Raw genomic sequence first — 12304 nt, 5'->3', positions numbered from 1 at the left:
TTGGTGATGGCTTGGAGAAGAGGCTTGAGGAGAGTGGAGTTGCATAAGTTGAGCTTGAGTACTACAAGAGGACCAAGCTCGAGAGTAAGGTAAGTCCCCGAAAACACAATAGCGGAAGTAGAATATTCATACTACAAAGCATTGAATTAGAGAAAGAAGTGTGGGGAGTAACTGATATTACTGCTTGCAAACTTTGATTTCAAACCAATGATTTTCCGCCCACCCATGTGCTATGAGCAAGGAGCTTTAATGGTGATCTAAACAGACTCTGGATGGAGAATGTCTTGCTTATAAGAGTGCTTGAGCGCACAATGAACTCAATGATGAACAAAGGCTATCAAACTAGTCTATATATAGTGCCCAAGGTCGACATGGACATGGGGGGTTAGCCATGTCAGCTAACCCACAACTTAATCCAAAATGACCAACTAGCAAATGACGTTAGAGAGAATATAAACTTATGATCCACCAACCAAAATCACACCTTTAAAGAAAAAACAATCCTTCCAATTGTACTCTCCATTGGTGATTATTACTATTATGATTAGACTTTGGGTAGCTCATCAATAGAGTGTTAGGATACAGTCTCTTGGATGAGACTCCCCCCCTTCCCCTCTCCCACTTGTAAAGGGTTAGGGTTAAAGAGTGTGCACATAACAATCTTGCCAAAAAAAAAAGACTTTGGAGTTTCTTTAAGTAAACCTCTCAATTTTGTTAGTGTTATGGCATGCACACACAATTCCAATAAGAGAGACGGCATAATATATGGAGCTATATCCAAAACTACCCCATTTTACACTCATCTTCTTGTTCCAAATAGGCCTTCAACCTAGTGACAACTAATAGTTACATTCAATTGTTTCTTTCATGTGTTCACAGCTACTTACATAGCTCCCCCCATCCAAGAAAAATGGAAAGTAGTTTCTTATTTTAGATACGTGAGGGGGGAGATACTAACATAGCTCCCCCCATCCAAGAAAAATGGAAACATGTTGAAAGTAATTTTTTATTCTAGATACATGAGCAAAATCTTAGAGTAATTGATGAATACCCTTTATAGCAACTATGTGTTGTGGTCTATGTTCTTCTTCTTGTAGTTGCTTGCACTTTTGGTTCTTTTATTTCTTGTAATCTAGGACCTTCTCCAAGACGAATGTATTAAGCTGGTAGAGAAACATCACTAGTTACAATGATATTTTGGTAGATGTAAACAACAAGTGGTTGCAATGCATGCCAAAGTAGAGATTGTTGTGTAGGAAAAAGAGAAGGCTAAAGCCCAATTCGCCCAATTCTTATAAATAACTCTTAACAATGCTTCTCTAGAATTGGAGCTTGATCTACATACACATAGATACACTCTCTTACAGAAGTAAAAGTAGGAGTTACAGTAACATAAATTCTTAAACAATAGAAGTATGCAGAGTTATAATAAAAAAGGCTAGAAGGCCAAGTGTAAGATGCATTAACAACTTCTTGAGAAACAAGTGCTTTAACTGCAAGAAGCCAAGGAAGCCACACAGTTGCATGCTCATGTATACCACAAGAAAGATGCATTGGTGTAGCAACTTTTAGATATGCCAAAAATGTTGAAATTATATGCTCATCCTAGAGGTAAGGTGTGTGTAGCAAATCATCTCATGTTGAGATAATGTTTGTGTGTACCAAACCCTAGCCTAGAAGCTATAAAGGGATCAACTCTCTCTCATATTGTGTGAGAGGAGAAAGGTATATTGTAAGCCTTGTTTTAGCTTAAGCAATCAATAAGCTTTTTGCTATATTCTCTCTCTCTCTCTCTCTCTCTCTCTCTCTCTCTCTCTCTCTCTCTCTCTCTCTCTCTCTCCACGTTCACCTTAACCTTACCTTGCTAGCATTTCTCTCATCCACATTTCCCTTATCCACATTTCTCTCATCCACATTTCCCTTATCAACATGGTATCAGAGCCAAAAACATGGTGGTCTCCTTCTTCCTACGTTGCTACTCTGATTCGCCATCTGCCTCCAATACCATAAGCGCTGCTACGCGCACATCTGCCTAGCACATAAGCGCTGCCACACAAGATCTTCCCAACACATAAGCGCTGCTACGCGCTAGCTCTGCTCAGACATGCGCATGTTGTTCTCCTTGCTACCTGCAGCACCAGCAAATGACCCGCGCGCCTGGTTGCAATAAGAGAGGCGAAAATCCCTCGACTCAACCATACTGAGGGCGAGGTAAGCGTCTACTGTGCTTGGTTCCATGTCACGTCCTCCAAGTCAGCTTTGTTGGCCAACCCCTCGACCCAACCATACCGAGGGCAGCAACAGTGCCAGTCTGCTTTCATTTTTTTCAAATGCCACGTCACGAGCTCTAGAGAGAGGCCAGATGTTAAAAGGAGTTGCAATGGGCGTCCACACATTAGCTGTTATAGCTTCACACTACGAGTCACTTGGCGTCAATGTTGGCTGCTACAGTTTCACACGGAGGATAAAAGGAGTTGCAGTTTCACTCTCGTTTGGGCCCTCTTCTCACGACAGTCCATTAAGCGAGCTAGACACTGCTCTTGCCATTCTATAAGGCAAGTAGTAAGACCTCTCCTAGCTTCCCATCATCATCATTTTGAAAGATACTTACGTCATTAACAAGTTCGATAGAGAAGGGTTTCACACTTGGCAAGTCCAAGTGTGGTATGCTCTCATGGGCAAAAGGTTTGTGGCCTTTGGTGAAAGGCATGAAGGTGGTGGATTTTGATGATTCCAAAGTTGTGGAAGATGATGAACAAGCTCAGTCCATTATAGCCCTAAATATAGACAAAAAGCTCATTCATCATGTGGCCAACATGAAGACCGCTAAGGCAATGTGGGATGAGATGGCAAAGTTGTATGGGGGCAAAGGCTCTGACATTCGGTGGTACTGGTTGGACGACTTGTTCCTTTGGATCAGAACTTGAATGCTTATGTGATAATCCACTCATGGATATTGACATTTTCATATCAATGAAAATAGTATTAATGTAATATCCATTTGGCAAAAATGTTCTTTGGCACAACTTAGAATTGACTTATAGAAGAATGAAGAAGACCTTGAGCTATCCACCCATGCGCTCTAAAGTAGAGCTTAGATGACGATTTAGACAAACTCCAGATGGAGTATGTACATACTCCATCTGGAGTTTGTCTAAATCGTCATCTAAGCTCTACTTTACATACTCCATCTGGAGTTTGTCTAAATCGTCATCTAAGCTCTACTTTAGAGCGCATGGGTGGATAGCTCCATCACACTATACCTATCTATATACATATATACATATATACATGTACATATACATGTATATATACATGTACATATACATGTATATATACATGTATATATGTATATATACATATATACATGTACATACACATATATACATATATACATGTACATATACATATATATAATATGTATATGTATATAATGTGTGTGTGTGTGTGCCGTGTGTGTTTGAGAGAGTCCTTATATTGAAGTTGAAAAGTTTTAAATGTTTTAATAATTTGAATAGAAGTAAATATTTGAGAGGCAAATATTTTAGTTATTCAAATAGAAAAAGTGGTTTTTTTAAGGTGAAAGTATTTTAAAATATTTTAGTTATTTGAATAGTAAAAGTGTGTGGGTGTGCGTGAGTGTGTGTGAGAGAGAGAAAGAGAGAGTGGAAGTGTTTCAAAATATTTTAGTCATCCAAATGAGAAAAGCGTGTGTGGGGATGGATGCGTGTGTGTGTGTGTGTGTGTGAGAGAGAGAGAGAGAGAGAGAGAGAGAGAGAGAGAGACGAAGAGTTATTTTGGTGTCTTAAGTTTGTGTGTGTGTGTGTGTGTGTGTGTGTGTGAGAGAGAGAGAGAGAGAGAGAGAGAGAGAGTGATAGTTGAAACTTTGTGAGAGAGAGAGAGAGTGTGTGTGTGTGTGTGTGTGTGAGAGAGAGAGAGAGAGAGAGAGAGAGAGAGAGAGTGTGTGTGTGTGTGTGTGTGTGAGAGAGAGAGAGAGAGAGAGAGAGAGAGAAAGAGAGTGATAGTTGAAACTTTGTGTGTGCACGTGTGTGAACGTGTGCTGTGTGTGTTTGAGAGAGTTCTTATATTGAAGTTGAAAGTGTTTTAAATGTTTTAATAATTTGAATAGCGTTTGTGGGTGAAATTATTTTAAAAAAATGTGGTATAAGAAAGAATTTGAAAAGTAAAAGTATGAAATTTTTTATTTGGAAAGTGAGTTTTTTAGAATGTTGCCTTTAAAGTATGACAAAAGGTTATGTGGGATTGTGATTTGAATTGCATGTAGTTAATATGTGCATTAACTTTGTGGTATACATTTAGCCATATGTTTTGTATAGCAAGTTTAAGAATCCAAGTTGCACTTACACCTAGGGGGAGTGGATTAGTAAGAGCAACTTCTTATACACACACATACTTATACACGCACCGAAGAAAGGGTTTGACTTACATGTATTAATTCAAACATACACGTACACACACAGTAGTTGTAATTTATTTTTTTATACCCATGCGCATGCATAGAGTAGGTACAATTAAAATTTACACACACATAGTAGTCATGCATCTACTTACTTATATGTATGGATGTATGATTGACAGAGATAGAAGAGGCTACTTGTATTTTTTTTTACCACATGAGTACTCTTTCCTTTTAGGAGGGTGATTATGCAGTGCTATCCACCCATGCGCTCTAAATAATATGCACCAAGCATAGATGTGTGACACATGTGCTAAGTGTATACTAACATGTTCTTACAAAATCCTTGCAAGTTTCTAAATAGCTTTGGGGCACCCATGAAAAATCTAGGCTTACGATTCTTAAATTGAAAATTATCCCCAAACTACCAGTTAGCTTTGAAATTCAAAATGTGAACACACACACACACACAGAATGGGATATACAAATACTATGTTTTGATGTTTGTAATCTATGATAATAATATCATGTACATGTAGATGGATCTCCCCTATCAAATTTTATAAAAGTTCATCTTCATCAAAAGTGAAAGAAATGTTCTCAATAACTAGGGTTGACTTGAATTTGGTTTTTTCGGGCAATCAAACCATCAATCCTGGAGCCCATAATTTTTTAGGCACATGAGAAACATATGTTTCTTAAATGTGTTATCTTTAACGAAGAGATGTTCTAGGATTTAGAAAATCCTTGTATCTTGAATTAGATCTCAATCCATCGTCTATACTAGTTTTTGTAATTACATCTCAATAAGTTATAAATTATTTTCTTACATTATAGCCTTTATGCAACCTTACCCATGTATGGAGTCTATTATTTTAAGAATTAGTGACTTTATTGCTTTATAAATGAAACAAGTTTGGTCTATGGGTTGCAAAATGATGATTATGGTGTTGTGATTTCTATTTTAAAAGTTGTCGATAATGATAGGAAGGAGTTGAGAAGCAGGGCTCGGAAAAAAATAGCATTCTAGTGTAATTGTACCGGCCAGAATTAAGAAAAACCGGCTAATATTTTAAGTAGCCCTTATTTTAAGGAATGATTTTTCATATATTTTAGCTATAAAACTGGCATATTGCCCTTATTTCATATATTCGGGCTACACCCATATCACATTACTATAGTGCCTGCTAGCGGGCTACACCCATATCACATTACTATAGTGCCTGCAACAACAAGCGGGCACTATAGTAATTAGTGCCTGCAAGCGGGCACTAATTAATGTGATACGAACCTTACAGATAAGGTTTTTATTTGTTATTTAGACCGTTATCATCTCTTTCTCTCTCTATCGATTCAAATCACAGACATTATATCTCTCTCAATTCAAATCACAATCATCATCTCTCTCTCTCTCTCTCTCTCTCTCTCTATTCAAATTACAAACATCATCTCTCTCCTAATTCAAGTTGCAGACATCGTCTCTCTCTCTATTCAAATCACTAACATCGTCACTCTCTCGCTTTCTCATATTCCACACGATAAGACACACACTCTCTCTCAGACATCTCGCTTTGTTTGGGGCTCTGGCCCGAACCTTTAAAAAAATGCAAGGCCCTCTTAAAGGCACCTTAGAAGCCTCTGGAAACTGCTTGAAAGAGAAGTCTCCACATAACCACGTCTCCCACTAAGGTTTTGTATCATCAAGTCTCCCACTAAGGTTTTGTGTCATCACGTCTCCCACTAAGGTTTTGTATCCTCACTTGCTTTCGAATGACTCACTAAGGTTTAATTGATTAATCCAAAAATGAAATTGGGCACCCATATTGTAGAGATTTTAAAACAAAAACAGGATAGATTTAAGATTTATCCTTATTTTGATTGGTTGACAAATATGTGTTTTTCGACCAGCGCTGAACGAGAGGCCATGATCTACTCATTAAAGTGTTGGTCAAAGTCAGAGTTCTTGCAACCCTAGGTGGTCATCTTAGAACGATATCAAACTCAACTTGAGTTCTCAATGTAATCACGATATTACCTCCCACACACATCACATGAAACTAAATGAGTTTTTCGAGATGAACGAAACTCTTTTGTATTCCCACGTTGTCCATCTTTTTAAATATCATTGGCTAGATAAGAAAGGTTTTTTTTTTAAATAAGCACCACGAGTGCTTGAAAAACGCATATTTTTAAACTAATCAAAATAAAGACAACTCTTCGATTCGATCTATTCAAGCGGATATTTTTCAACCAATCAAAATAAAGACAACTCTTCGATTCAATCTATCTTTATAATTGTGGCAAAAAAAAATGCTTTTTTTCGTTTTCTTTTTCTTTTTCAGGCGAGTGCACTTCCTCAGAGTTGCGTCAGCGTCGTGGGAAGTGCGATGCGAATCCATAAAAGGATCTTCGCAAAAAAATTAAAAAAACAAGGAAATAAATTAAATTTAAAAATAAAAACAATACAGGCTATAATTAACGATTCTTTTTGGACACTTTTCTTTGCGCGTGATGGTGGTATTTGCCTTGAGTTGGGATGTGGTACTGCCCCTATTCTCAAGGCATGTTTAAAGACAGGCCGTGACAATAGGAATATATTGCACCACTCCTTTGAGATCCTTGATTAATCTAGTCTCTTCTGTGTTTTAGGAAATTTTAGACATTTTTGTTAATTAATGGAGAAATGAACACAGAGACAATTAAGGTGAAAAGCACTGAGCATAATCACGAGACATGAAGGAGATCATAGGCGAATAGAGGAGATCATAGGCGAATAGGTCGGGTTAATATAATTGCATCAATGGGCTGGATTACATTTAAAATGGTCGGATTAATATAACAGAATTGCAAATGGGGATGGTGGATGACATTATTATAATTAACGAGGGTGCATGCATTAATTATTTATGGGGGGGCGGGCTGGCGGACTTGGTGGTTTCTCTCATAGTTGCTTTTTGGACAGCCGTCATGCCCGAAAGTTCAAACTTGACTATGAAAATCGCATTCATGCGCAGGAAAAAGGCGTCCTCCTTGGGCCCTTTATTTTTTCTTTGTCCCCTTTGGGAAAGACTCTAATCAATCTCTCACCATACGTGATTTCTCTCATTGTTGCTTTTTGACGCGTAAAATACTTGTAAAATTTGAAATGCCCGTCAAAATTACACTATAATGCAAATTTTTTGTTGTTGCTATATTTCATCAAATCCGTCGGTTTTGAAGGGCAAGGATGCCCACCAAAAATCAAGCCTGGTTTCTCTAGATCATATGCAGCATCTCATTACTCATGTTGGTAGTGTACCATTGAAGATTCATGATGGGCTACGTGACAACATGCAGCACGCAACTCGTTATGAAATCAAAGCCTTTCAAGACCTAAAAGACATTGTACATGATTGTAAAGCCTCTAGCAAAGCGAGCTGCGAGAGAGTAACATAGAACTTGATAGAAGATTGAGGGGGAGAGGAAACTTGGATAAAGCTTACTTGAGCACATAAAACAACCATTCCATAGTAGGGAAATAGAAAGGTCAAAACATTTTCTTAACAATATGCTTAAATATTTCGATCGATTGATCCTTGGTATGGATTAAGACTGTAGCAATGATATATATTATCTTCTTAGCTATACATTTTTAAAAATCCTACCATCATTGATCGCTACACTATGTCACTTTCAAGGAGGGAGCCTTGTTGTTATTGTTGTTGTTGTTGTTGGGACTCCACTAGTGCAATTATTGTTATTGTTGTTATTGGGACTCCATTGGTGCATTTATGCCTCTCACACATAAGGTGGCCCTTGCTAAACAGAAACTTTGTTATTGCTTTTCTACTCATGCCTAAAATTGTGTTACACCATAGATAGGTTAATGTTTATCTCAGTGAATTCAAAATTCTTTTATTGAAGCATAGATAAGATAAGTTAGTCTTTCTCTCCAACATAGGATCCCTCTATCTCATAATCTACAAATGTGCTTGTTTGAAGGGATAAAACAAATTAGTTCTTCTCTCCAATGTAGGATACCTCTGTCTCATAATCTATAAATGTCCTCATCATATGGAATACTCGTCACCCTCCCTGAATCAATCCAATGTGCTCCTATAGAATGCTTGTTGCCCTCCCTAACTTAATCGAAAGAAGGAGATAAGAAGATACATTGCAGCAGCAGATAGCCATGTCGCTCAATGAACCTTGCATCCTTGCTACTCCTAGGAAATGCTTTATAAAACTAGAGTTTTGTGGAGAGCATTGGTGGGGACGACCATGTCCGTTCTATGTGAAGCCAAATGGAGGCACTAGCATGAGGCATATGCTTGGCATATGTCGGTGGCAATTTGGGTTGCATTAATTCGATTGATTTTTAAAAAAAAATCTAATAATTCCATATAATTCATGTTTTGATGGAATTATTCAATGAATAGGAATTTCTTCCCAAATCTATCATACGATAGTTTCTATCGTACAATAAAATTACATCGTATGATAAAATTTATCATACGATGGAATTCTATCGCACAATAGATATATATCTCTATATAAACAGGTCTATAGATAAGTTTTATCGTATGCTTGTTTTATTTTGTATCACTCCTTTTTTTAGTCTTTTTTTATCTGCTCTCATTATTTTATATTATTTTCCTCTATAGTTTTTATATTATAGGTATGAAAATTTATATTAATTGATTTAATTAATTTATAATCATTTAATCATATTTTTAAAAGTAAAAATTTAATGAAAATACCGCATTTGATCTCTTGTGGATCAATGTGTGGTGCATTTTAACTTCTTGTGGTCTAGTGTGCAATTCCATTCTAGGCTCAAGTGTGTTAATATGCAAATGAATTTAAAATTTTATAACAATAAAATTGTAATTAATCAGATTTTGATCTCTTGTGGATCATGGTGTGATGCATTTTAGTTTCACGTGGCTTAGTGTGCTTTTGCATTCTAGGTCCGTGTGAGCTAATATGCTAACTCTAAACTGGCAGTCTGTTTATTTAAGATGAATTCCCCTGAAACAAAAGTTTAAAAAGAGTTTTCTAATGTGCATTAGAAATTAATTGAATATGTGCATTAGACACCTTAGCCTAAGGGTCCACATTTTCAGAAAATTATAGATTAAGGTCCAAAGAGTGTTCTAAAGGGCCAATAGGGTTAATCTAAGTGTTGGAATGAGAAAAATGCAAGAATAAAAGAAAATCCCCCCAAAAGGAGTAAATTCTCACATAAGATGAAGAGTTGACTAGTACAGGACTTAATAGTAAAAAATAGGATTTTATTAGTAAAAAAATAAAATTTTGACACCTCAGGAGGGTGAGTGGAGCTCATGAAGGAGGCGCCTAGAATCCTCATGATTACTCTAATTTTTTAATTTAAAAAAAATGAGATTTTTCATCTCTCCTCTTACCTTTTTCAAACTAGATCAGAAAAGTGGGCCTAACTGGTCCAAAACTTGTCCAAATTGGATCAAACTGAAGCTAGAAACCTCTAGATTCTAGTTGGACTTGGTTGGTGGCCTCCCTCACCTATAAATAGACCCATATTCCTTTGTATTTTCATATTAGAGTAATTCTATGCTAATGTAATTTTTAATTTAGTGTATTTTCCTCTTCCCTCTTCATTGGCCCTCCACTGTAAAGCTTTGGAGATTACCCTTTCCCCTTGGTGGCTAAGCCTTTTCTTTGAGTGCTACACAATTCTAGCAAGGTAAAGAATCAAGCAAACCAAGGGTAATCCTAAACAATGAAGTTTATGCTCTCTTTTTATTGTTAATCTTCTTCCCAACCTCCCTCATGCTTGGGAAGCATTTTATTTTATGGGTTTTTCTCTTAAAACCATGCTTTTCTTGATTTATGATGAATTAATGTTTATGTTTAAGTTTAGGTTTATGCATAAACTAATTCTTATGTTAAAAGTGTGATTTTGAACATTCTTAATTCATAGAAAATGCGGGAAAGTTATGGCAAAATTTTATCAATAGAAAATGAAGGTTTATGCATAAATAATTTTTATTCTAAAAGAGGAAGTTTGAGTATTCTCATTTCATAAAAAACGCGGGGAAACTATGGTAGAATTTTTATCATTAGAAAATGAATTTTATGCATAATTAATTTTTATGCTAAAAGTGAAATTTTAAGCATTCTCATTTCATAAAAAATATGGGAAAGTTATGGTTAATTCTTTATCATTAGAAAATGGAATTTATGCATAGATAATTTTGATATTAAAAGTAGAATTTTGAGTATTATCATTTCATAGAAAATGTGGGGAAGCTATGGAAAAATTTATATCATTAGACAATGAATTTATGCAAAATAAAATTTATGTTAAAAGTGGAGTTTTGAGCATTATTCATTTGTTAGAAAAATAAAGAAGGCTATGCACAAATTTTCTAGATTCATTCAATTTATGAGAATTATAGAAATGATTATGAATATAATTCATTTAGATAAAAATGAATTATTTTGGGTGCATAAATATTTTATGCTAAAAGAGGGATTTCCATGATATTTTATTTTGGGAAAATAGAGAAAAGAAGGTGAAAATATTCATAGGGGTGCATTGAGAAAACATAGATTAATTTTTAATCAGAAAGAGGAATCACGAACATAATTGACTTTTGGGAATACGTTTAGATTCTCGAAAAATAGAATCTTGGGTACATTCTAAACGGAAAAAGAATTTCTCGAAAAAAGATTAGAAACACGCTTAGTTGGATGAACGTGAATTCTTGTGATTGACTTATTCCTAGATTCCCTGGGAAAGGAATCTGGAAAACTTGAAAGCATCAAGGATCCAAAAGTGAATGGAAACTTAGATTTAATGGAATTGAGTCAAGAAAAAGTTACAATTAACTGAGCCAAGTAATGGCCGAAACTTAGAAGTTCTGTCAATATGAAAAGTAGAGTAACTGTACTTTTAACCTAATTGATGTGGAATGAAGATTCTGATAACTAGATCAGAAGTTCTATCAATATGAAAAGTAGAGTAACTGTACTTTTAACCTAGTTGATGTGGAATGAAGATTCTGATAACTAGATCAGGGAAAGTTGATAATCAAACCTGATTCGCTCAAAGCGAAAAGAGACCATCTTGTTTGTAGAGATTGGATTGATGTGGGGATTGATGGGTTAATGTGGATTGAGGTGTGGAATGAATGTGGAAAATGATGTGGAGTGATGAGAAGTGATGTGTGGGATGTGTGGATTGAGGTGTGGAATGAATGTGGAAAATGATGTGGAGTGATGAGAAGTGATGTGTGGGATGTGTGGAATGATGTGGAGTGATGAGAAGTGATGTGTGGATGATGTGTGGTTGATGTGGATTGATGTGTAGACTAATGAGGTTAATGTGCATTGATATGGATGATGTGGATTGATGTGTGGATGATGTGGAAATGATGTGAGATGATGTGAATGAATGTGAAAATGATGTGGATGAATGTGGAAACGATGTGGGATCATGTGAATGAATGTGGGAATGATGTGGAATGATGTGAATGAATGTGGAAACAATGTGTGAATGAATGTGGAAACGATGTGGGATGATGTGAATAAATGTGAGAATAATGTGAGATGATGTGAATTGATGTGTATTGATGTGGGATAATGTGAATGGATGTAAATTGATGTAGAAAAATGTGGAATAATGAGAAATGACATGGAATGATGAGAAAGGATGTGGAATGATGAGGAAAGATGGAAATTTTGTTGGAAACTGTATTTGCATATGAAACGTGTTTTTTTAAAGGATTGTTTTACGTCAAGAATGCTGGGGGAAGCATTTTGACTATCTTGTGGAATGAGGTCGTAGTGGGGACCTAAGTGAAAACGTTGCAACAACAGCCGACGGAGAGTCAAAGAAGGATGTCTCGCATGGCAAGGTCGATC

Source organism: Cibotium barometz, chromosome 17 (genome assembly GCF_041138505.1).
Source record: "Cibotium barometz isolate CiBa-2024 chromosome 17, ASM4113850v1, whole genome shotgun sequence".
In the NCBI taxonomy this organism is placed as follows: Eukaryota; Viridiplantae; Streptophyta; class Polypodiopsida; order Cyatheales; family Cibotiaceae; genus Cibotium; species Cibotium barometz.
Note: the sequence above shows the minus strand (reverse complement) of the source record.